Source organism: Astyanax mexicanus, chromosome 3, assembly GCF_023375975.1.
Source record: "Astyanax mexicanus isolate ESR-SI-001 chromosome 3, AstMex3_surface, whole genome shotgun sequence".
Lineage (NCBI taxonomy): Eukaryota > Metazoa > Chordata > Actinopteri > Characiformes > Acestrorhamphidae > Astyanax > Astyanax mexicanus.
In genome coordinates this window covers 11,267,781-11,290,462 of record NC_064410.1, presented here as the reverse complement: position 1 = coordinate 11,290,462, position 22,682 = coordinate 11,267,781, and the positions used below count along the sequence as shown (strand labels likewise).

Sequence of the window (22,682 nt, the reverse complement as noted above, 5' to 3'; positions counted from 1 at the left end):
TCTTGCTCTGTAGTTCATCAGCAGCAGCCTTTGTAGGAAAGTTTGAACCATATCATTCTCTGTGCATGGTTTACTTATTGTAAGAACATCTGCAGTTTTCAGTTTTTGTTTAAACTTTTCTGTAAGATTAAGTTTAATTAATAATTGTTCTTTTTTTTGTTGTGCTTCATATTTGTCTGGATATGCTTCTGCTCCAACCACTGAGTTTTCTTCCTGAAAAATAAAGTAAAAGAAAGTTTTAACCAAAAAGAGCCCATGGTGATGTATTTGTCACAGACCCTTTAAAAGATGTGTGATCTTTACAGCGCTTTTTCAATCATGAAGTCCCTATAGTGACATATACTGAACATCCTAAGAGCATCACAAGACATGAATGTGTGTTTGCTCATCTCACCTTATTTATAGAATGTAGGAGTGCTGGTTTAGTGCTGGAGATAAAACTAACTCAATACACCATCTGAATTTATTTTGAACTTGGTATTAATATTCAGAAATGGGTCTGGGCTCTTATGGGTTAAGTTAGAGAAATACATTTATGAGATTTATGAGATATATGAGAAATATATAATATTTGTATTGGCTTATACTACTGTATATTAAATAAATGATCAATCATTTAACACAAAACTCAACATTCCAAACAATTCCTCAGACCACAACAGTCAACAGTCTGTCCCATTCACTGACATCTTCTGCCAAAATCACATCCAGATCCAGGAGTTGGCTGGGGGGTTGACGAGTGGCAACCCTAACAGAGGCATCACAGCCTGGAGGATCAGCTGCCCATGCATAAGCCAGAGTTTTGTCATGGCAAGTGCATCAATCCACTAAATGCCATGGAGAGGCAACAAACACCAGGGAAGGGGAGCATAGCAAGTGGCCACAACTGTAGCGCACAACCCAGCTCTATAGGCTTGCCCTCAGCTCCCACGAGCCAAGAGAAAGAACAGATCCATATCAAACCCCTTCAGGAAGCTGGAAAGCTATCTCTGGCTTTTGACAGGCTTAATAAAAAGGGACGGACATCAGAAGCGGTTGTCTGATTGGCATCAGTCAGAAATTATAGACATATCTTCTGCTCATATCTTCCACTGTTTTTATCTGCCAAGCACTAGCGTAATTCTGACCTCTGGTGTTAATTTTTTTTTACTTGCGATGTATCATGTCACCATAATAAGTTACACCTGTAGTAGCATGTATCAAGAGACTTTGAATATCAACGCCCCTTTCTAAAAATGGAGAGTGCACATGTCACCCGACCTCTTGAGACTATCTTTTAGAGGAAGTCTGCCAGAGTGAGGAGCAACCACCCAGCATCATAGATCCACAGTTGCATGCGTAAATGCCATTATCTTTCATTCCACCTGACGGCAAGAGTGATTAGGTAGTGGATGACGAATCAGGTAATGAAGGCTGACATACAACTACTCAGCAAAGTGGCAGAAATGACGGAAGTACCCCAAACTGAGAGGAAGCTACGATTGTCAAAGAGTATCAAGGATTGGCTCTTTAAGACACAGGCAAACCCACACACAAACTGACATAATGCGTAACAAAAAAATAAACTAAAAATAAACTTGTTAATGTTGCCAGCACTACTTTAAACATTATAAACTATTATAATACTGTATATCTCTTACAACACTAGACCAGTTTATTATAGCTGCTCCTTTATTCATCTAAACATTATAAACTATAATAATACTGTATAACTCTTACAACACTACACCAGTTTATTATAGCTGCTCCTTTATTCATCTAAACATTATAAACTATAATAATACTGTATATCTCTTACAACTCTACACCAGTTTATTATAGCTGCTTCTTTATTCATCTAAACATTATAAACTATTATAATACTGTATATATCTTACAACACTAGACCAGTTTATTATAACTGCTCCTTTATTAACTCTAAACATTATAAACTATTATAATACTGTATATCTCTTACAACACTACACCAGTTTATTATAACTGCTCCTTTATTCACTCTAAACATTATAAACTATTATAATACTGTATATCTCTTACAACACTACACCAGTTTATTATAACTGCTCCTTTATTCATCTAAACATTATAAACTATTATAATACTGTATATCTCTTACAACACTACACCAGTTTATTATAACTGCTCCTTTATTAACTCTAAACATTATAAACTATTATAATACTGTATATATCTTACAACACTAGACCAGTTTATTATAACTGCTCCTTTATTAACTCTAAACATTATAAACTATTATAATACTGTATATCTCTTACAACACTACACCAGTTTATTATAACTGCTCCTTTATTCAATCTAAACATTATAAACTATTATAATACTATATATCTCTTACAACTCTATACCAGTTTATTATAGCGGTTCCACCTAACTCTGCTCTGTCTACTTGGAAACACTTCAAATTCAAACTTGAGAAAAACAGGGCGCTAATCATCACCAAAACAAAACATCCTCACACATTGAAAATCAAGGGAAAATATCACCATCATTCAATGGAAAAACTCACTTATAGATCACATAATATTACCAAAAACAGAATTCAGTAATACATATAAAAACATGGCTGTACTGCTGCTCTCTTTGTGATTGTTTCCTAAAACAGTATTTATCTTTTTTTCTGGCTACATTTTTTTCTTTTTTACAAATCTATCTACTCTCAGACTTCTAACTTCAGGAAGTGTTGTTACCAAGCCTGATAAAGATATCTAGCCAACAGCCGAAAAATATTAACATAGCATATCTGACTGTTAGGGTGTGACAAAACACAGGTCATGAGATGAGAAGAGACATGATATTGGGATCACGAGAACAATTTTAACTATATATAACTATATATATATATATATATGTTTTAAGTATTAAATAAAATATTTTCTCTCACATGAGTATCTTCAGACTATTGTCAGAACTATTGTCAGAACCCCCCAGTGAGGGTTCTGTATTCAACTGGCAACCCCTCTTGAAGGTTCTATACAGACCTGCCAATGTGTCTGAATCTCTGTTGTTTATATATCTGCAGTTGTAAAGGCGGGGAATGTATGGGTTGGAACACGAGAACATTCAGTACTATGCTAATACATACATCTGCAGCTGAAAAGAGTCCTGGATCTGGGATATATTACTGGCATAAAATTGGAAAATAAAAGTCATTATTACCTGCTCTCAACTCTTCTATTTTTTTCTCCATCTCCTTCACCTCCATCCTCAGCTGAAGCTCCATCTCTTTAGATTTATCCTCAGCACCCTTCCTCATTCTCTCTTGTTCCTCTGTCATCTTCATCATCTGAAGCTCCTTTACTTTAGATTTTTCCTCAGCGTTTTTCCTCACACTCTCCAGTTCCTCCATCATCTTCATCAGCTGAAGATCTTTCTCTTTAGATTTCTCCTCAGCAATCTTTCTCATACTCTCCAACTCCTTCATTTTCTCCGTGATCTGAAGCTCTTTCTCCTTAGATTTCTCCTCAGCGCTCTTCCTCACACTCTTCAGTTCCTCCATCGTCTTCATCAATTGAAGATCATTCTCTTTAGATTTCTCCTCAGAGCTCTTCCTCATTCTCTCCAACTCCTTCATTTTCTCCATCAACTGAAGCTCATTTTCTTTAGATTTCTCCTCAGCACTCTTCCTCACTCTCTCTAGTTCCTCCATCATCTTCATCAGCTCAAGATCCTTCTCCTTAGATTTCTCTTCGGCACTCTTCCTCATTCTCTCCAGTTCCTCCATCGTCTTCATCAACTGAAGCTCATTTTCTTTATAGTTATCCTCAGCGCTCTTCCTCATACTCTCCAACTCCTTCATCTTCTCCATCAGCTGAAGCTCCTTCTCTTTAGATTTATCCTTAGCGCTTCTTATTCTCTCCATTTCCTCCGTCATCTTTATCAGCTGAAGCTCCTTCTCTTTAGATTTCTCCTCAGCACTCTTCCTCACTTTCTCCAGTTCCTCCATCGTCTTCATCAGCTGAAGACCCTTCTCTTTAGATTTCTCCTCAGAGCTCTTCCTCACACTCTCCAGTTCCTCCACCAGCTTTTCTTTAGTTTTAACTTCCTCTTGGATTTGGATCTTCAGCTCCTTTTGTAGATGTTTCAGTTCTTCATGTTCCTTCATCTGTTTCTCAAACTCTGCTCTCTGTCTCTCCAGCTGGGAGAATATTAATTTCTCTTGCTCTGCAAATTTTTTTTCATCATTTTTTCTGTTTTGTATCTCTGCTTCATATCTGACTCTCAGTTCTTCTTTCTCTCGCTCCTGCTTTTCTTTCTCCACCTGCTGGAACATCTCATTAGTGTAGCAGCTCCCTCCATTCACTGCCAGCATGGAGTCGATCTTCTCCAGCAGAGCAGCGACCTGCATTCGGTTTCTGATCTGCTTGTTGTTGAAGATGTGGAATCTGTTCCCACACTGTTCAATCAGATTTCTAATATCAGATCCAGGATCTCCAAAGTACTGAAAGATTGTGTCGTTAGGAAGATCTCCTCCAGTGAACAGCAGCATGGTGTAGGTCACTGACTCTTCTCCAAACATGTTCTGGATTATTTCTACAGATTTTTTTTCCTCCTCTGAGAATCTCTGTCCGACTTTCAGTACCAGCAGAAACACATGTGGACCTGGAGCTGCCATGAAGATGCATTTAGTAATTTCCTTCTGGATCTCCACATTTCCAACTCCAGTATCAAACAGTCCTGGAGTGTCGATCACAGTAATCTGTCTTCCATTGACCTCAGCTGTTTCTTACTGACACTCAGTGGTCACTGATGCATCATCTCTAAATGCATCTTTATCTAGGATGGTGTTTCCTGTAGCACTCTTCCCAGCTCCAGTCTTCCCCAGGAGTACAATCCTGAGAGCATCTCGTCTTCTCCCTGAATGCAGAAAATATTTCTTTAACAATATTATAAAAGCACACAGTGACAATTAATTGCCTGTGAATTTGTAATACTTGATTTTCCCAGAAGATTAAAAATAATTAGCTTTTTTACACAGATCATATAAAATCTGATCTCCACAAAGTGATCAAAATATACATAAACATGAATTACAAAGTATCAGATAGCATAGGTCATAACACTTTTAATATGACTTGGAGTGTATTAATACAAGATGAAGTTAAAGATATAAGACATAGAGCCCTATTTAAGTGATATATTGTGCACTGGTCATTTGCGCTTTGCACAGCTTGATTTAGGGGCGTGTCCTGTGTCCTTGGTATCATATAGGCGTGAAAAACATACGCCTTGTGCAGCTCGAAGCGTGCAAAAGGCATGTACTAATTCTCTCAATTAATCATGGGTGTGCCAGTAATCATTCCCTTTAAGAGCCAGATGCGCTGTGACTTTGGCGCATTTGTATCTTAACAGTGTAGTGCTTTTATGTGTCTCAGCAGAGGAAACTGACCTGCACATCAGCAGCACATTTAAGGGAACAGCAATGTTACTTTATTCTTTATTCTGTTTATTGTTTATGTAAAAGTTGGGATTGCAACACTGACTAACTGATATAAGTTTCACATTCAAAACCTCAACCTATCCTTTATATTTGATTAACTTTGCAGGTTCTTACTCATCTTAAGTTGATTTAACTAAACTGAGTTTTATATCTGTAGCCTATTTTTATTTTTATTTTTCGACAGAGGCAATGCGCGAGCTCCGCCGTGCTCTCCACTGTGCACTCGACCGTTTTTTAGCAGCCAGCGGCATTTTAGTGTGCTGGACGAGACTTTAATTAATGAATTATTATAGTTTATATTTTAATAAATGTGACCTGGTGATAAGAAACGAATGCTAACATATAGCTTTATAGAGCTGTATATTTCACAACAGCAGAATGCCTATAGCTACTATATTAAGCTACGATTATTAATTCCATGTACTGAATATAAATATGAATCCTTATAAATGTCAGAAAAACATAACTAATAATAACTTATAGTTACTGTGAAATATTTTTAAGTATATTTTATTTTATAGCTGACACCTGAAGGCTCTGGGTGAGGTGTTTTGTGCTGTGGTAAAGAAGTATGTGATATTTTGCTTAGGGTGCACAGTGCTCATTGTGATCCTGCTTGGGTAATTGCGCGGCTGACTGTTTGTCAGGGTTTTAATCAGTCAGTAGCGCACCAGTGTTTCCAACAGCCAAGATAGAAACACGCCAGATATTTACCTGAACACACCTTACTTCCAGACCACCACGCCTATCAGCATTAATATATTCCTAAAATCTAACGCTATTTTAACGACACATGGTGAAAATAGACTGTTGGTGGGGTGTAAGATAGCAACGAGCATCACAACACGCCTTTCGCAGGGTGTACAATAGGGCCCATAGACTAGTGGACAATAAGAGGCCTCAGAGGTTGGATGAAAAACATTAAGTAAGAGGACGTGGCAAATGTGAAAATGGAACCAGTGGCTCGTGATGCTTGATACTGTTTCAGAGATAGCAAGAGGGTCATGAGGGGATGTGCTTTCTGGGTGTGGTTTTGTTGAGCAGGTCTATTTTCCGTAATTTAATGACAGTTTAAGGTGCCAGCATTCAGAATGTGGATGTCAGTGGAAGGTGTGAAAAAGGGAGATGGAACATGGCTCTGAGTACAGCAGATTTGGCAGGTTTGTAGAATCCAGAGCGTAAGGCTCTATAGCAGCATGAGAATTTGTGAATGTTGTAAGAGATGTAAATGTTGGGTCTGTGGTAATGGTTGATTTCACTGAATGCCTCTTATGAGCAATGTGACCCAGTGGTGGCTGGTGAAAGGTGGAGACGATTCATTGATAAACTTGTGAACTAAATTAATTGTTGCTATTTAGATTATTAATGTTGAATGTTGAAGCAGATATTAGCAAATGTAAGAGTGCAGTTGTAGCAAACAGTAATAATACCCCAAGTAAAACATAGAAAAAATAAACATACCCAACCCACAATCTTCCCATAAACGCTCAACCTGGCTTAACCTGGGTCTCCTTTGAGGAATAATCATAAGAGGTTTCAGATCCTTCAGATCCAGATCATTTAAGTAAATTCTTCAGTACAAATCTAAATTTCTCAAAATGTACTGTGTTTGTCATTTGTGTAATCCACTGCTTAATCAAAGGTACTTCTGCATGTTTACAGAAATTCCTGAAGCAAGTTTTTTTTAGCAGTAATTAAACTAAAGGAAATCAGCTGCTGCTGAGTTGAGGGAAGCTTTAAAAGCTCAATTTCAGATATTATATATGATATTATATGATTATTAGAGGTATCACGATTTACGAGTTTATTACAGATCACTTTGCATCACTTATATCAAGCACACCTTTTGAAATAAGATATTGTAAATTAGATTAATCAAACCAATGAATGACCATAGACTAATCTAAATCCTCTCTGCTGTAAAAAAAAAAAGAAAATTGAAAATCAAATCGAATCGTAACCCTAAAATCGGAAATAAAAATCGAGGATTTAGAGAATCTTGACACCCCTAATGATTATATGATAAGAACTGGGTGTTGGAAATTCCCTGGGAGCAGGTAAACTACATAGACCATAATTCTTTGCAGCAGGATAAGGCGGGGCTTAGAGGTTAAAATGGCACTGTCGGCCATTTTATTTTTTTTTGTTTGGCATGGTCTGAGGATTTGAACCTCTTTTGGATTGTGGACTGAGCTTCCAATGGATGTGTGTTTGTATAAAACCATCCATCCTGTGTATCCATCCTGTAGATACAACCATCCTGTATAATCTCTCCATTCACCCTATGTCTCCCTACATCATCTTCCTTCCTCCATCCATCCTTTCCTCAGCCATGCATTAACTGTCCATTCATACACCTGCTCTGCCTCATCGTGAAATATGCTGTGACTCTGAGAATAAACTGCATCAGTTGAAGTTCTGTTCATCCTCCTGTGTTTTAATGGACACACCATCACGACAGCCACCCTTCCACCAAATGCAATCCAACTAAACTTTACATGGTGCCGAAACCCGGGATTGGCAGTTATGATGGATACAGATCAAGAGAACCGACGATCCACACGGCAGAGAAGGCCTCCAACCCATCTTCAGCAATATAACGTCGAGTCAGTGGGCTTTGGAAAGCCACAGGAACCCTGCACCACTAATCCAAGGCCTTCAGCTACCCATCTTAAACCTGGAGGTAGAGGGATCACGAATCCTGCCTCAGCACAACAACAATCTGACCTCAAGGAACTACAGGACGAGGTATGCAGCCTGAAAGAGACAATAAAACTACTTGTTGATCGTATGGGATCCCTGCATATTTGTAACAGAGACTCTGAGTCAGTAAATGTTTCTGAAGATTGCATTAGCTCTGATGATGACTTTGATGTTGATTACTCCCAACCTGCACAAAGACCTCATAGTTGTGTAGAATTTCAATGTTCTATACCTGAAGAGAACAGAGTTAGAAGTTCATGTTCAGCCCCATCTAGATTAGCTTTTCCCCATCCTGCCTCCCAATCTAGTTCTTTACAGCCTCAGCCTTTGATTGCACCCCAGTCTAGTGTTGTGCCTACTCATAATCCGCAGCCTAGGCCTCAGCCCCTTCAACCTTATCCTGCCTTTCCATCTAGTTCTTTACAGCCTCAGGTCTCCTCTCAGTCTGGTGTTTTGCCTCCTCATATCCCTCAGTCTAGCTCCCAGTCTAGCTCCCAGCCTCCTCAACCTCAGCCTGCCTTTCCATCTAGTTCTGTACAGCCTCAGGTTTCCTCTCAGTCTGGTGTTTTGCCTCCTCATATCCCTCAGTCTAGCTCCCAGCCCCCTCAACCTCAGCCTGCCTTTCCATCTAGTTCTGTACAGCCTCAGGTTTCCTCTCAGTCTGCTGTTTTTCCTCCTCATATCCCTCAGTCTAGCTCCCAGCCTAGCTCCCAGCCTCCTCAGCATTATCCTGCCTCCCCATCTAGCTCTTTACAGTCTCAGCCTCAGCCCCACACAGCTTTCCAGTCTGGTTTTTTGCTTCCTTGTAATCTCCAATCTAACTTCCAGCCTGCTCAGTCTTATCCTGCCCCCCAATTTGATCTTCCAACTCCTGCTGATTCCCAGTCTAACCCATTGCCTCCTTTGGCTTTACAGCCTGGTCTTTTAGTCCAACCTGCTCCCCAACCCATTCCTTCAGTACAGCCTGCTCCTGTATCCAACCTTTATGTCCCTCCTCTACCTGGCCTACAGCTTCCAACTGCTCCTGTACATAGCTTTTATGCGCCTCAGGCTCACTATACCAACTCCCCTTCCCAAACTCCTGTTACTAGCCATTATTCATCCCGTATAGTTACTCCTTCCTTTCCTGATTTTCGCAGTGATGACCCATATGAATTCATTATGTTGAAAATGGCATTAGACAACTTGGTACCCCCCTATGAGTCTGAGATGTTTAAGTATCATGTTTTATTGGACCACCTTTTGCTACCCTCTGCTCGCTACATAGCATTATCATATGCCCATGACCCACAACCTTACACCAAGTCAGTAGCAGCTCTTGAACAGCAATATGGTCAGCCACACCATCTTGCCCTGAGAGAGATATCCTCTATTTTGCAACTCCCTCGAATACGTCCAGGAGATTCAAAGGGTTTTCATGCCTTTGCCCTTAGAGTACAATCCCTAGTGGGAATGCTTCAATCACTAGGTCCAGGAGCTGGGACAGCAGAGTTGTCTTGTTCATCCCATGTCCAACAATTATTAAGCAAATTACCTACTGACCAAATTGCAAACTATGCACGGTACGCCCAGTTACACCATCCCCATGTCCAGTACAACTTAATGCACTTCAGTGCTTGGCTTCAAGGAGAAGCCCAATGCCAAGCTCTAGCATCTGGTGTTTTGGTCAGTAGTGAATACACAAGACCAGCTAGATCTGCCCCCATCAAGTCATTCAAACGTGAGAACCAATTTACAGTTCCTACTTCCTCATATTTCCAACAAGCTAAAGCCCAAGCCAAGAATCCAACTCTATTATCTGTGCATGCGAGAACTCAATCCTGCCCATACTGTAAAAGTCAGGAGCATAGCTTGACATACTGTTCCCAAGTTAGATTACTAAGCCCAAGTAATTTGAAGGAATGGATCAGAAGCAACAGATTATGTTGGCGATGTGCGAAACACCATCAAGCTAAGGAATGTAACCTTAAGAAACCCTGCCCAAAATGTCAGGGTCCACACCTTGGTGTTCTTCATGAAGCAAACAGGAAAACAGATGATTTAGTCCCTCAGCATTCATCCTCCAAGGTACTCTACCTGAACCCATCAAGTTATTCCCCCAAAGTGCTTCTGAAGATGGTAAAGGTCATTCTGAGTTACAAAGGTCAGTCTTGCCATGCATATGCTCTTCTTGATGATGGTTCAGAACGAACAATGATCTTGTCACAAGCTGCAGACACATTACAACTTGAAGGAACACCTGAAGTTTTGGAGCTTCACACCATTCGGCAAGGTATTGAACAAATACAAGGCTCATCTGTAACATTCAATATTGCAGCAGCAGATAATCCATCTGAGCAATATGTAATCAAGGGAGCGTTCACATCCTCAAATCTTGCTTTGACTGAGCATAGCTATCCAATGAGCTATTTCAAAAGGTACTACCAACATCTGGAAGATCTTCCCCTGCCAGATTTTGACAATGCCATGCCAATGCTACTCATCGGAGCAGACAACACTTACCTGATAACTGCCATAGAAGAGGTGAGGGCTGGACCCCCTGGAACCCCTGTGGCCATTCACACACGATTGGGATGGACCCTGCAAGGACCAACTTACCTACACAAGGTAAAAAGCAAAGTCCAATGTATGCATGTTTCCACATCTTCCTCTGCTGAACTCATGCACAATGTTGAGAAATTGTGGCAAGTTGATGTCCTGCCCTATCAAAATGAACGAGAGGTCACACGATCTAAACAGGACACACGAGCCCTGGCCATGCTGGAAGAGAAATCTCAGACAGTCAAAATGGATGGTGTTCAACGTCACTCAACTCCCCTTTTGTGGAAAGATGAAATGCCTACCATTAAATCTGGAAAGGAAGCTGTATTCCCATTGCTTCGTAGCACAGAACGAAGACTGCAAAATGATCCATGTTTGACTGCGGTCTATGCCAAAGAGATCACAAGATTAAAAGACTTGGGTTATATTTCTTTAGTGTCCCCAGAACAAGAAGCTAAGTCCAATGCATCCTGGTACATTCCTCATCATTTAGTAGAACATAACCAAAAATATCGCATTGTTTTCAACTTTTCCTTCTCTCACAAAGATTACATTCTAAATGAGCAACTCCTTCCAGGACCTATCCTTGGTCCTAAATTAATTGGTGTACTCCTCAGATTTCGTGAACATCCTGTTGCAATCAGTGGCGATATCAAGGCAATGTTCCACCAGATCAGACTCCTTCCTGAAGACAGACCATTCACTAGATTTCTCTGGCGTGAGCAGATGACTGAAGCTCCTTCAACCTACGAATGGCAAGTACTACCCTTTGGGACAACCTGCAGTCCTTGTTGTGCTGTTTATGCGCTCCAAACTCATGTCAGAAACCACCCTCAAGCAGATAAAGACATTGTAGACACAGTCTTGCAGTCTTTCTATGTAGACAATTGTTTGCAGTCCTTGAAAGATTCAAAACAAGCTAAAGAACTCATCACAAGGATCAGAACAATCTTGGCTGAAGGTGGCTTTGACATCTGTCAGTGGGCTAGCAATGATCCAGCAGTGATTGATGAACTCCCACTGGAAGCTCTGGCAACCAGCACAATTCAACTTTTGAATCAAGATGCTAACAATCCACTTGAAGGAACGCTTGGATTAACCTGGGACTGCACTTCTGACACTCTCGGTTATAAGTACCGTCCAGTGAAATACCACACTTTAACAATGAGGAATGTGTACAAAGTACTGGCCACCCAATACGACCCATTAGGTTACCTAAGTCCTTTCATCACTCGAGCCAAAATCATTCTCCAAAAATTGTGGTCAAAAAAGAGAGAATGGGATGACCCTCTCCTACCAGATTCCTTGCAACAATCCTGGCAGGAATGGGAAGAAGAACTACCAAGTCTGCATAACATTCGTTTTCCTAGATGGTATGGAACAAGTGATCAAGCAAGTGAACTGCATGTCTTCTGTGATGCTTCAGAACAAGCATATGGTTCTGTAGCTTACATCAAAACAGAGAATGCTCAAGGTGACATCCACATATCCTTTCTCATGGCAAGATCCAGAGTTGCACCCAAGAAAATCATATCCATCCCACGACTAGAACTGTTAGCTGCTGTAACAGGGGTGCAATTGGCTAAACTCTTTCGAACCGAACTAACTCTGAAGATAGACCAAACCTTCTTTTGGTCTGACTCCACTGTAGTTTTAACATGGGTGAAATCAGAATCCTGTCGCTACAAACCTTTCGTAGCTAATCGTTTGACAGAGATCCTAGAACACACCTCCCCAGATGACTGGCATTATGTGGACTCAAAGAATAATCCTGCAGACTATATAACTAGAGGTCTTAACCTAACTTCCTTGGCATCATCCTCTAAATGGAACTATGGTCCATCCTTCCTCCAAAAACCACAAAATCTTTGGCCATGCATGCCTCCTTGCCCTGAAAATACAATCAAAGTAGAAATGAGAAAACAATTTTGTGGTCATGCAGGAGCTGATGTGCCCAGTCCATTGCCTGACATCACAAAGTACTCCAGCTGGACTGACTTGGTGAATGAAACACATCAGTCTTTAACTCCAACAGTCCCAGACCTTACCCAGAAACAGGTGGAAGCAATGCTGTTGTCCCAAGCCCAGAACGAAAGTTTCCCTGAAGAGATGAATGCCCTCAAAGCAAACCACCCTGTTCCAAACTCCAGCAGACTTTCAGCTTTAGCACCTGAGTATGATCCCCATACAAAACTGATTCGAGTGGGAGGTAGATTAAGACGGTTAGACATTGTTGAACCAGACACCATCCATCCAATAGTTCTAGATCCCAGGCACCCTTTAACATCACTCCTTATCAAGCATTATGATGAGATCCTGTTTCACTCTGGTCCAGAGAGAGTGTTCTCAGAAATTCGAAGGTACTACTGGATTCTGCGTGGACGGCAAGCTGTGCGCAAACACCAGTGGTCTTGTATGCAATGCAGACGATGGAGAGCAAAACCAATCAATCCACAAATGGCAGATCTACCATCATCTCGCTTACAGGTATGGCAACCCCCCTTTTGGGCTACAGGAATGGATTGTTTTGGACCTTTCATGGTTAGTCATGGCCGCAAAACAGAGAAAAAATGGGGCATACTATTTAAGTGTCAAACTACACGGTGCATTCATATTGACCTGCTCAATAACCTTGACACAGACAGTTTTCTAATGGCACTTCGAAGATTCATTTCCAGGAGAGGATGTCCTTATGAGCTGTGGTCTGATCAAGGAACAAATTTCAAAGGTGGAAGTAAAGAACTGAAAGAAGCTTTCAAGAACCTCAATTATAACTTGAAAACAGTACTGGCCAAACACCAGATAAACTTTCATTTCAATCCTCCTAACGCTCCTCATTTCGGTGGGACATGGGAAAGGGAGATCAGATCCATCAAAACAGCACTTCAAACCATTCTTTGTAATCAGTCTGTAACTGAGGAAGTTTTGAGAACAGTACTGGTGGAAATAGAAGGTATGTTAAACTCAAAACCTCTGGGTTATGTATCTTCAGATATCTCTGACTTGGATCCAATAACTCCTAATATTCTGCTCATGGGGCGGCGGGATGCATCACTACCACAAGCAGTGTATGCACAGACTGATGCATTGAAACGGAGACGGTGGCGGCACAGCCAAATCCTGGCAGACCAATTTTGGACTCGATTCATTAGAGAGTACCTCCCCACTTTGCAACTAAGACATAAATGGAAACAGTTGACTGATGGCCCAAACTCACAAACAGCAGTACTTGTAATGGACCCTCAACAGCCTAGAGGTATGTGGCCAGTAGGCAAAATTTCTCGCCTTATTCCAAGTTCTGATGGACAAGTTCGTACAGCTGAAGTATGTTTAAATGGTAAAAGTTATATTAGACCTGTAGCTCGTCTTATTCCACTTCAGGTTGTTTCTGAATCTAATATTCTTTCTTCCTAAATTCATCAATATGCACACATATTGAGGGGCGGCTGTTGGAAATTCCCTGGGAGCAGGTAAACTACATAGACCATAATTCTTTGCAGCAGGATAAGGCGGGGCTTAGAGGTTAAAATGGCCATTTTATTTTTTTTTTGTTTGGCATGGTCTGAGGATTTGAACCTCTTTTGGATTGTGGACTGAGCTTCCAATGGATGTGTGTTTGTATAAAACCATCCATCCTGTGTATCCATCCTGTAGATACAACCATCCTGTATAATCTCTCCATTCACCCTATGTCTCCCTACATCATCTTCCTTCCTCCATCCATCCTTTCCTCAGCCATGCATTAACTGTCCATTCATACACCTGCTCTGCCTCATCGTGAAATATGCTGTGACTCTGAGAATAAACTGCATCAGTTGAAGTTCTGTTCATCCTCCTGTGTTTTAATGGACACACCATCACGACAGCCACCCTTCCACCAAATGCAATCCAACTAAACTTTACACTGGGTCTGGCTACTAGTAAACCTTTAAGATTTCAGAAACCCAAAATGTACAAATCTTAGGACAGAGTACATGACTGAGAGAGGATGGCCTCCACTGACTTTATTATTTATTTATTACACAAAGGGGATATACCTGGATCAGCCTGGATAGACTGAGATAAAGTCTTTATTCCTAATAAAAACAGTAAAGGATAAACAGCAGCTGTGCCTTGTACCAAAATTGTAGTTAAAAAGGTCAGTTTTAACAGTCAGTTATAACTCTACTTACTCAGGCTCATAATGACAGTTTATGGAACGGGTTGGGTCAGGCTCAGAGCTTATTCAAATTAAGTCTGGAATCACTGCAGTCTAAAATATTTAAAATGATGTTTATTGTTAGAGTATAGATATTGGTCTTCATCCCTGTTATTTGGTTTTTGTTCTGTTTTAACCTGTATGTCCAGGTGTACAGTAAGTGGTGTTTGGTCCTCTAAACTAATCAGCATACAAGAAAATAATTTAACAGAACTTACTGAAGCTCAGATCAGCCATCCTGTCCTACAGTCGTCTTGTTTCCCTCTGGAACAGAAACAGAACAGTGGTCTATTAGACTACATCACATTCAATCCATTATCTTCTCAACACAATTAATAGAGAACAAAACATAAAAACTGTGCAGAAAATGTTTAGAGAACCCAAATAAAAAAGATTAGATAAAAGATTTGTCATAATTAAAAATTAAAAAAAGTTTTTATCTTAATTATAATAAAGATCTTTTCTATCAGGAGAACATCATACAATTTCTTCAGTGGCGATCTATTTAAAAAAATAGAAACTTAGAACACATTTTCCATCTGAGATAAATCATACAGTAGAAAAATACACTGCACTGTAGGACAGCACAACTCAGCATTTCCTTCAGTATTATTCACTCAAGCCCAGTATCCATTTTATCTTGTACACTGAACTGCTGTGAACACGAACATACAGTATGTCACAAGAGTGAATACACCACTCAAGTTTACACACAAGTTAATCTCGGTCTCATCAGACCACAGGACATGCTTCCAGTAACTCACGCTTTTGAACTCTTAGTCTTTCTTGTGCGTCAGCTTTAGAAGAAGCTTTCTTCTGGGATAGCAGCCATGCAGAACAGTTTTATACAATGAGCAGAACTGGTCTCACGGTCTGAGCATTGACAAGCTGACCCATGTCCCCTTTAACATTTGCAGCAAAGCTGTCAGTACTCATACATTATACATCAATTGCCAAATCCTTCTGCTGTGCCTCCCTCAGGTCATGGGATTTTGAAGAGGCCAGTTTCAAAGCAGCCACTCATGGCACCTCTTCCACTTTAAGTGCTTTATTTCCTTTCCATATTGTAGCGAGGACTTCTGGAGGGAATGTTTCTGTATATTAATCAATTTTATTATTAAATGGGTAAAAAAATCGAGAAAGAATGTATGCGAATAAGGACAATATTCAATGTCAAAATGAAAATCAGCCAAATCCTCTATCTAGTACATTGAGATTGGCCATAAAACGGACTTAAGTGACTGTATACACATTAAACTGCGTGCAGTTAGTAAAAATTATCCCAGAATTTGTCACAGATTGTCCACTGCAGAGCTGAACACACCTGCTCACCAGAATGCAGATGGTATTTTTTTTATTTTAGTCTTAGATCCATAACCATCAGTATGAAAGACAAATGGAAGGTTAAAATCTGCTTAAGCAAAAATTGGTGAATTTGTTAACTTATCAACAAACCTTTCACAACAGCACTGTGCTTATAGAGGGCAGCTGTTCAGAAGTGTGGCCTTTAGTTGGCTTAGACGTGGATGGATTACGTTAAATTTTGCTGAGATTTTGCACAAGACAATCAAACAAAGGAAATCTTACAAAATAACGATAAAACTCCTGAAAGTCACTTCAAGTTTCACTTCTTAGGCCTCAATTTGATTCCACACTCTTTTAACTTGGTAACTCACTCTCGCAGTAGGTCTGTAACAGAGTCTGTAAATGTTTTAGTATCACATTCAACTAAGTATTTGATCTCCTTTTTTCCCCTGAATCTCTTGTAACTGTTTACATTAACAGTCTTCAGTAACTGCATTAGTTGTTTCAGTAGAGGGGGTTAAATCTGATGTTCAAAGGCAAACTTGTAAAGACTGGGTTGATCTGATTGAGCTGGGTAGTTGTTTTTGTGGCCAACAGTTCACTCTTTGCAGCCTGAGAAGTAAGTAGACAGACCTTACATGTATCTTTTAGGCTCAATAACTTTAATGTAATCCAAGAAATAAATAAATAAAGTACAGCTAAGGTTCATCATTACTGTCAAAAGATGATGACAGTGGATGAAGTGGAAACGTCTTGCGGATCTTTCATAAGAGTACCTGCCATGGTTCTGATGATGCCATCTCCTCTTAAAGCCTGTCTTCTGCTCTGTAGATCATCCTCACACTGTGGTCACTTTTGTGCAGACACACTAACCTCAAGGACAGCAGTTTCCCGGACGAAGCCCCCAATTTTTACCAGTCTAGGAGAACCTGGACACAGAACAAACTTCAAACCAGCAGGAAGAGAAACAGACAAGTTGTTAACTGGTGCAAAGCTGTGCTGTTCATTTATTAAACATTCAAGAAATATTCAAAATCATTATTGAAAGTTAAATTAAATTCAGTGCAATAATTCAATAGTTTCAATTAAATTCTAACAATTTAATAAACTAATCATTACCATTTAAATAATTCCAAACAAAAACAGAAGTTCCCAAATCTTAAGAAAGGATATACAAAAAACACAAGCTTACAGATATAACCCATATGTGTTTACATTTATATTTAAATCATATGAAACAAACTGAAAAACAAAAAACAAAAAAAAACAGAAATAATTCAAATCAAAACAAAACAAATCATTCAGCTTACACTTTAATAGTGGATATTTAAATGTTAATAAAAGAACAAATGTAAGAAATGTACAATGCAATTATATTTATATTTGTGGTGTCAATATAAATACTAGTAAATACTTGTATATAAAGCCAACGTGGGATGCTGGCGCAGTCCATGAGAAAGTGGATCAAAATGCACTGATGAGTGTGTGAAGTGCAGGTGTATTTATAGGGAGTGAAACAGGTGAAGTCAATATTCAATATGCCGTGCAGTGTCATGTGATTGTGAGCGGGAGTGATGTCAGTGTGTGGTGCATTCTGGGTATCGTAGTCTGGAGGCTGGGGAGTGCGGGTAGAGCTGGGTGTGGGAGAGACAGGAGCGCCTTCTGGGCCAGACGTGACATTTAGCTTATATTATCATATAGATTTGATATATAGAGAGTTTCCTATAATAATAATAATAATAATAATAATAATAATAATAATAATGATATTCTTCAGTACATATATTAATGATGGTTAATGCCAGACTGTAGATTATTTGTATTTTGTTCTGTTTAACACTTTTGAGTAAATTGTTGTGTGTAGCTCCTACACACAACAGGGGGTGGGGGGGGGGGGGGGTTCAGTTAGTTACAGGGTGTCACATTAATTAAAAGAAGAGGAAAACTTTGTTTGAACAGCAGGGTTTTGAACACAAGACAGAAATGTGGGGGTCTTCATGAGTTCCATTTAACTTAAATCCACCACTTATGTAAATGATAATTTAGTTGATTATAAGTTAAGAAATTCTCAGTTTGATTTGTCACTTATCAATAAAACGCAGCTACTTATCGCATATTAATTGATCAGTTTTGTGGGTGTAAATCGATCTTTGCCACTTTTCAGTAGTTTTCAGTCCATCTTAGACTTTGATACTCTAACTGCAACCATAAAACAGAACCATAAAAATTATCTCTGTTATTATCCAGTTCTCTACATGTACATATACACACTGCTGTCTCTTTCTCTGAAGCAGGTGTACTGTTCATAAGGGAAATATATGCAGGTGATACATTTTATGTTTGTTTAGATCAACTCTGTTTACATATTGTTAAGTTATAAGTTTATCATATACATTAGTTATAGGCTGATATGTTGTAGTTAGTATTTTAAGTTTCTTATAAGTTTCATTTGTATCGTTTTAAATATAGAAAATATTGGAGCTAAAAGGTTTATTAAATATACTGACAAATGCTGTGTTGATCTGAGTTTCAGGAGAATGGTAGAGTTATTTGGAGATTTTATTTCTATTTTATAGAGTCATGGGTGTAATTATGAAAGTGATGCAGCAGATCTGAGGAGCGCTCGATTGTAAACAAGATCTGCAGCTCCAACAACTGTAGATCAAACTACAGTTCAGAGTTTGATTAAATTCAATTTCACAATTTAACTTGATATTATTAGAAGTGCTGCTCGATGTAAATCATATTAAGCTCATTTTAACGAAAGATTTTATTTGTTTATTTCTTACCTGCTGTTGACTCTTGAGCTGAAAATCAGGAATCAAGACGTGAAAGTGAAAGTCAGAATTGGCTAAACGTGTTATAGCCAATCACAGATCAGTGAAGGGTTGAGCTAAACGTGTTATAGCCAATCACAGAGCAGTGAAGGGTTGAGCTAAAGGTGCTATAACAAATCACAGAGCAGTAATGGCTTGAGCTGAGGGTGTTTTAGCGAATCAGAGAGCAGTGATGGGTTAAGCTAAAGGTGCTATAGCCAATCACAGAGCAGTGATGGGTTGCGCTAAAGGTGTTGTAGCCAATCACAGAGCAGTGATGGGTTGAGCTAAAGGTGCTATAGCCAATCACAGAGCAATGATGGGTTGCGCTAAGGGTGTTTTAGCCAATCACAGAGCAGTGATGGATTTGGCGTTTTGTAATGCAATATAAAATAGATAAACTGTATTATTATTTTGGTCTTACAAACCAACCTCACTACAACTTTAACAACAAATATATCTTATATAGACAGTCCAGGAATGATTATGTATACATAAATAGATTAATAATATTACTGAATTACAATATAAATAAGTTGTACTGAATTAAGCTGAATTGTAATTATATATAATTTATAATTGTCTATTATTTCCTTAAGAGCATCAGCACTAATAACCATTCAGACATTTCTAACTGTAAATTTAACAGTCATAAACAGTTATACACTTTAATACACTTCACATTATTTACACACTTTACCATTATACTAACCATTATAAAGAATTGCTAGTTTTGACCAGCAGGGGGTGCGATTTTACACACATTTCTGTAGAGATGTTATTTCGTTTTCTGCAATTCTTGTTTTTAGACTAAACTAAACTTTGGAAAATATCTACACTTGAATTTCAGATTATTTAATCTGGTCTTGGTTTAAAAAATCACTGCTGTGTAACCAGCCTTGCTCTCAACTGATTACTAACCAGATTAAATTAATTAGCTTAATCTAACAGTATCCAGTATCCAGAGTTATTCTTATTTTAGTGTTTTGTGTAAAGCAGTTCTGCTAAGGTCTTTGAGTGCATGAACCACTGAAGAGATGAAGTTATTTTAATGCTAGATAATGAAGGAGTGTTAATGAATGGTGTACTACTGTGTGCTTCACTAGGAGATAATACTGATTGTATTTATGATACTGGTTATAACAGTGTTATAGAGTGAAACACATGGCAATTAAGACCCCTGCATAATTATGTTTTGGAGAACAAACACGCATTAATAAAAATATTAACAAAAATAAGAGTAAATGAGTTTATTAGAAGCCGCATTTGGGTACAGTCACTGTTAGCTAAATAAACAATCAGACAATAGAATATGAGCAGTCAATATAAGAATAATACAGCTTGATATTCAGACAGTAATTTAACTGTTTTACCTGCTTTGTTCTACATGCTTTATCAATATGAAGATGCAAAACATGCAGATTTCCTCAGGGTTTATATTTCACAGCTCATAATAAAATCATTTCCAATAATACATTTAATAAAATATAGAAGACAGATTTGTATTATTCATAATTTGTGCTGGTTTTTTTTCACCTGCAGAACTGCAGAATTCAGCTTTACTGTTAGTCTTAAAATCCTCTGACCTTCTGTAAAACCTGATCAGTAAACTTCACCCACAACTGTGGAAAACCTGAAACAATCAAATCTGCTCAACAACAGCAGTTGCTCCCTCAGCTAGAAGCTATTTCATTCTGCTAATTATCTATTAATCACTGTGCTCTACTCTATTTATCCTCATTTTATGACAAAAAAATACATTTACTATATCTCCAAATGTTTGTAGACAAGACAGACTAAATCATCCATTCAGATACCCTAAAGAGTATTTTACTTTAATTAGAATCAGAATTAGAATTAAACCCACAAACATAAACCAGGTTTGGGCTATAGAGGGGCACGGATCTGTGCATCCGTGGAACTGTGTTCCCTAGAATGATGCTGCTCAACCCAATTCTTTTCTGATTACTTAAGGAGATGCTGAGCAATCAAATTCTCTTAACAATTATCCAAAATGTAGTAGAAATATGCAAGCTGATGTTTAAAGTCACAGTGATTAATATTGATGTGATCAGCAGGAGTGAAAATTTAATCTGACATTTAAGAGATAAATATGGAGGCTTTACCCCACATGCAGCTTCACAAAGTACAGGTTACAGATTATATTCTACAGCCAATCAATGAGGGATGATTAATTTTTGTATTATGTTAATTATGTTGTAGTAATGCTTCTATAAATATATAGAAATAATATATTTTTCTTGTCCAGTAATCATTTATATTCCATATGTATTTAAGTCACACATTCAACCAAACATACAGAGACTGTTTTAATATTATCCTCTAACTTTTCCAAATATTACCAAGATATGCTCCTAATGCTCCTCCTGCTGCTGCTCCTACTGGCCCCCCTAAAAGCCCTATTGCTCCTCCCACGGCTCCTCCCAATGTTCCACCTAGTCTAGTGGCTTTTGCTTTTTCTTCTAGTTTAGCGCAGAATTCCTTTTCTGCTTGCTGCCTCGCCATCTCCTCCGCCTGCTTCCTTACGTTTTCTTTCTCTCTCTCGTGCTTTTCTGTTTGGTTTTGCAGATCTTTCTCCATCTGTTTTTTATGAGTCTTGTCTTTCTTTTCCATTTCCTTACTAAAAGCCTCTCTCTGTTCTTTGAGTTTTTTATCCAGCTCTTTCTTTCGTTCGTCATTTTTCTCCTCCTTTATTTGAGCTTCTCTCTTTTGAAACTCTTCCTCCTTTTCTGTTCTCTCCTTTTCTAGATTTTGCCTTTCCTCCTCCATCATCTTCTTCAGTTTTTCCAGTTCAGCTTCATGTTTTGCTCTTAGTTCTTCTTTCTCTCTCTCTATCTCCTCCTTTTTCTCCTGCAGGATTCTCTCCTGTTCTTCTTGTAGAGCTTTCTCTGTTTTCTGGAACATCTCATTAGTGTAGCAGCTCCCTCCATTCACTGCCACCATGGAGTCGATCTTCTCCAGTAGATCAGTGACCTGGGTTTGGTCTTCAGGATTTCTGTTGTTGAACACGTGGTATCTGTTTCCACACTGCTTAATGATGTTTTGAAAGCTGTGTTCAGAATCTTTAATATAATCTTCAATGCTTATTTTCCTCAGATCATCTCCTTTGGTGAAGAGCACCATGGTGTATCTTCTGGATTCTTCACCAAACCGATCTTGGATCATCTTCACTACTTCTTTCTCTTCTTGTGTGAAGCGTCCCACTGTCAGCACCAGCAGAAAGACGTGTGGACCTGGTGCAGCCATGGTGATACATTTAGCGATTTCCTTTATGATTTCTTCATTAGAAATACTCGCATCAAACAGTCCTGGAGTGTCGATCACAGTGACCCGTCTCCGTCTGACTTCAGCTGATTCTTTCTGACAGACGCTGGTAACTGACTTAGAGGAACTTAACTCTTTAAAAACCTCTTTCTGCAGGATGGTGTTTCCTGTAGCACTCTTCCCCACTCCAGTCTTCCCCATGAGAACAATCCTTAGATCTCCTGTATCTGTGGAAGATTCTATAAAGATTCATGATGAAAAAAAAAGAAAAAACAAATTATTATTAAAAAGTTAAGATATTTATTTCCAATATAGTTTCAGAATATATATGTATTAGCTGAGAATGGAGTGTAGTTGCATTTATTAGATTTCAGAT

At 38.8% G+C, this 22,682-nt stretch overlaps 1 protein-coding gene and 1 pseudogene across 1 annotated transcript in view; both read right to left on the bottom strand.

Annotated features, from left to right (window-relative positions):
- The window catches only part of LOC111197112 (interaptin-like), a 526,024-nt gene that overhangs the window by 380,542 nt on the left and 122,800 nt on the right, over nt 1-22,682 (bottom strand). The window lies entirely within an intron of this gene.
- Nucleotides 90-17,251, bottom strand: LOC125799319 (trichohyalin-like; annotated as a pseudogene).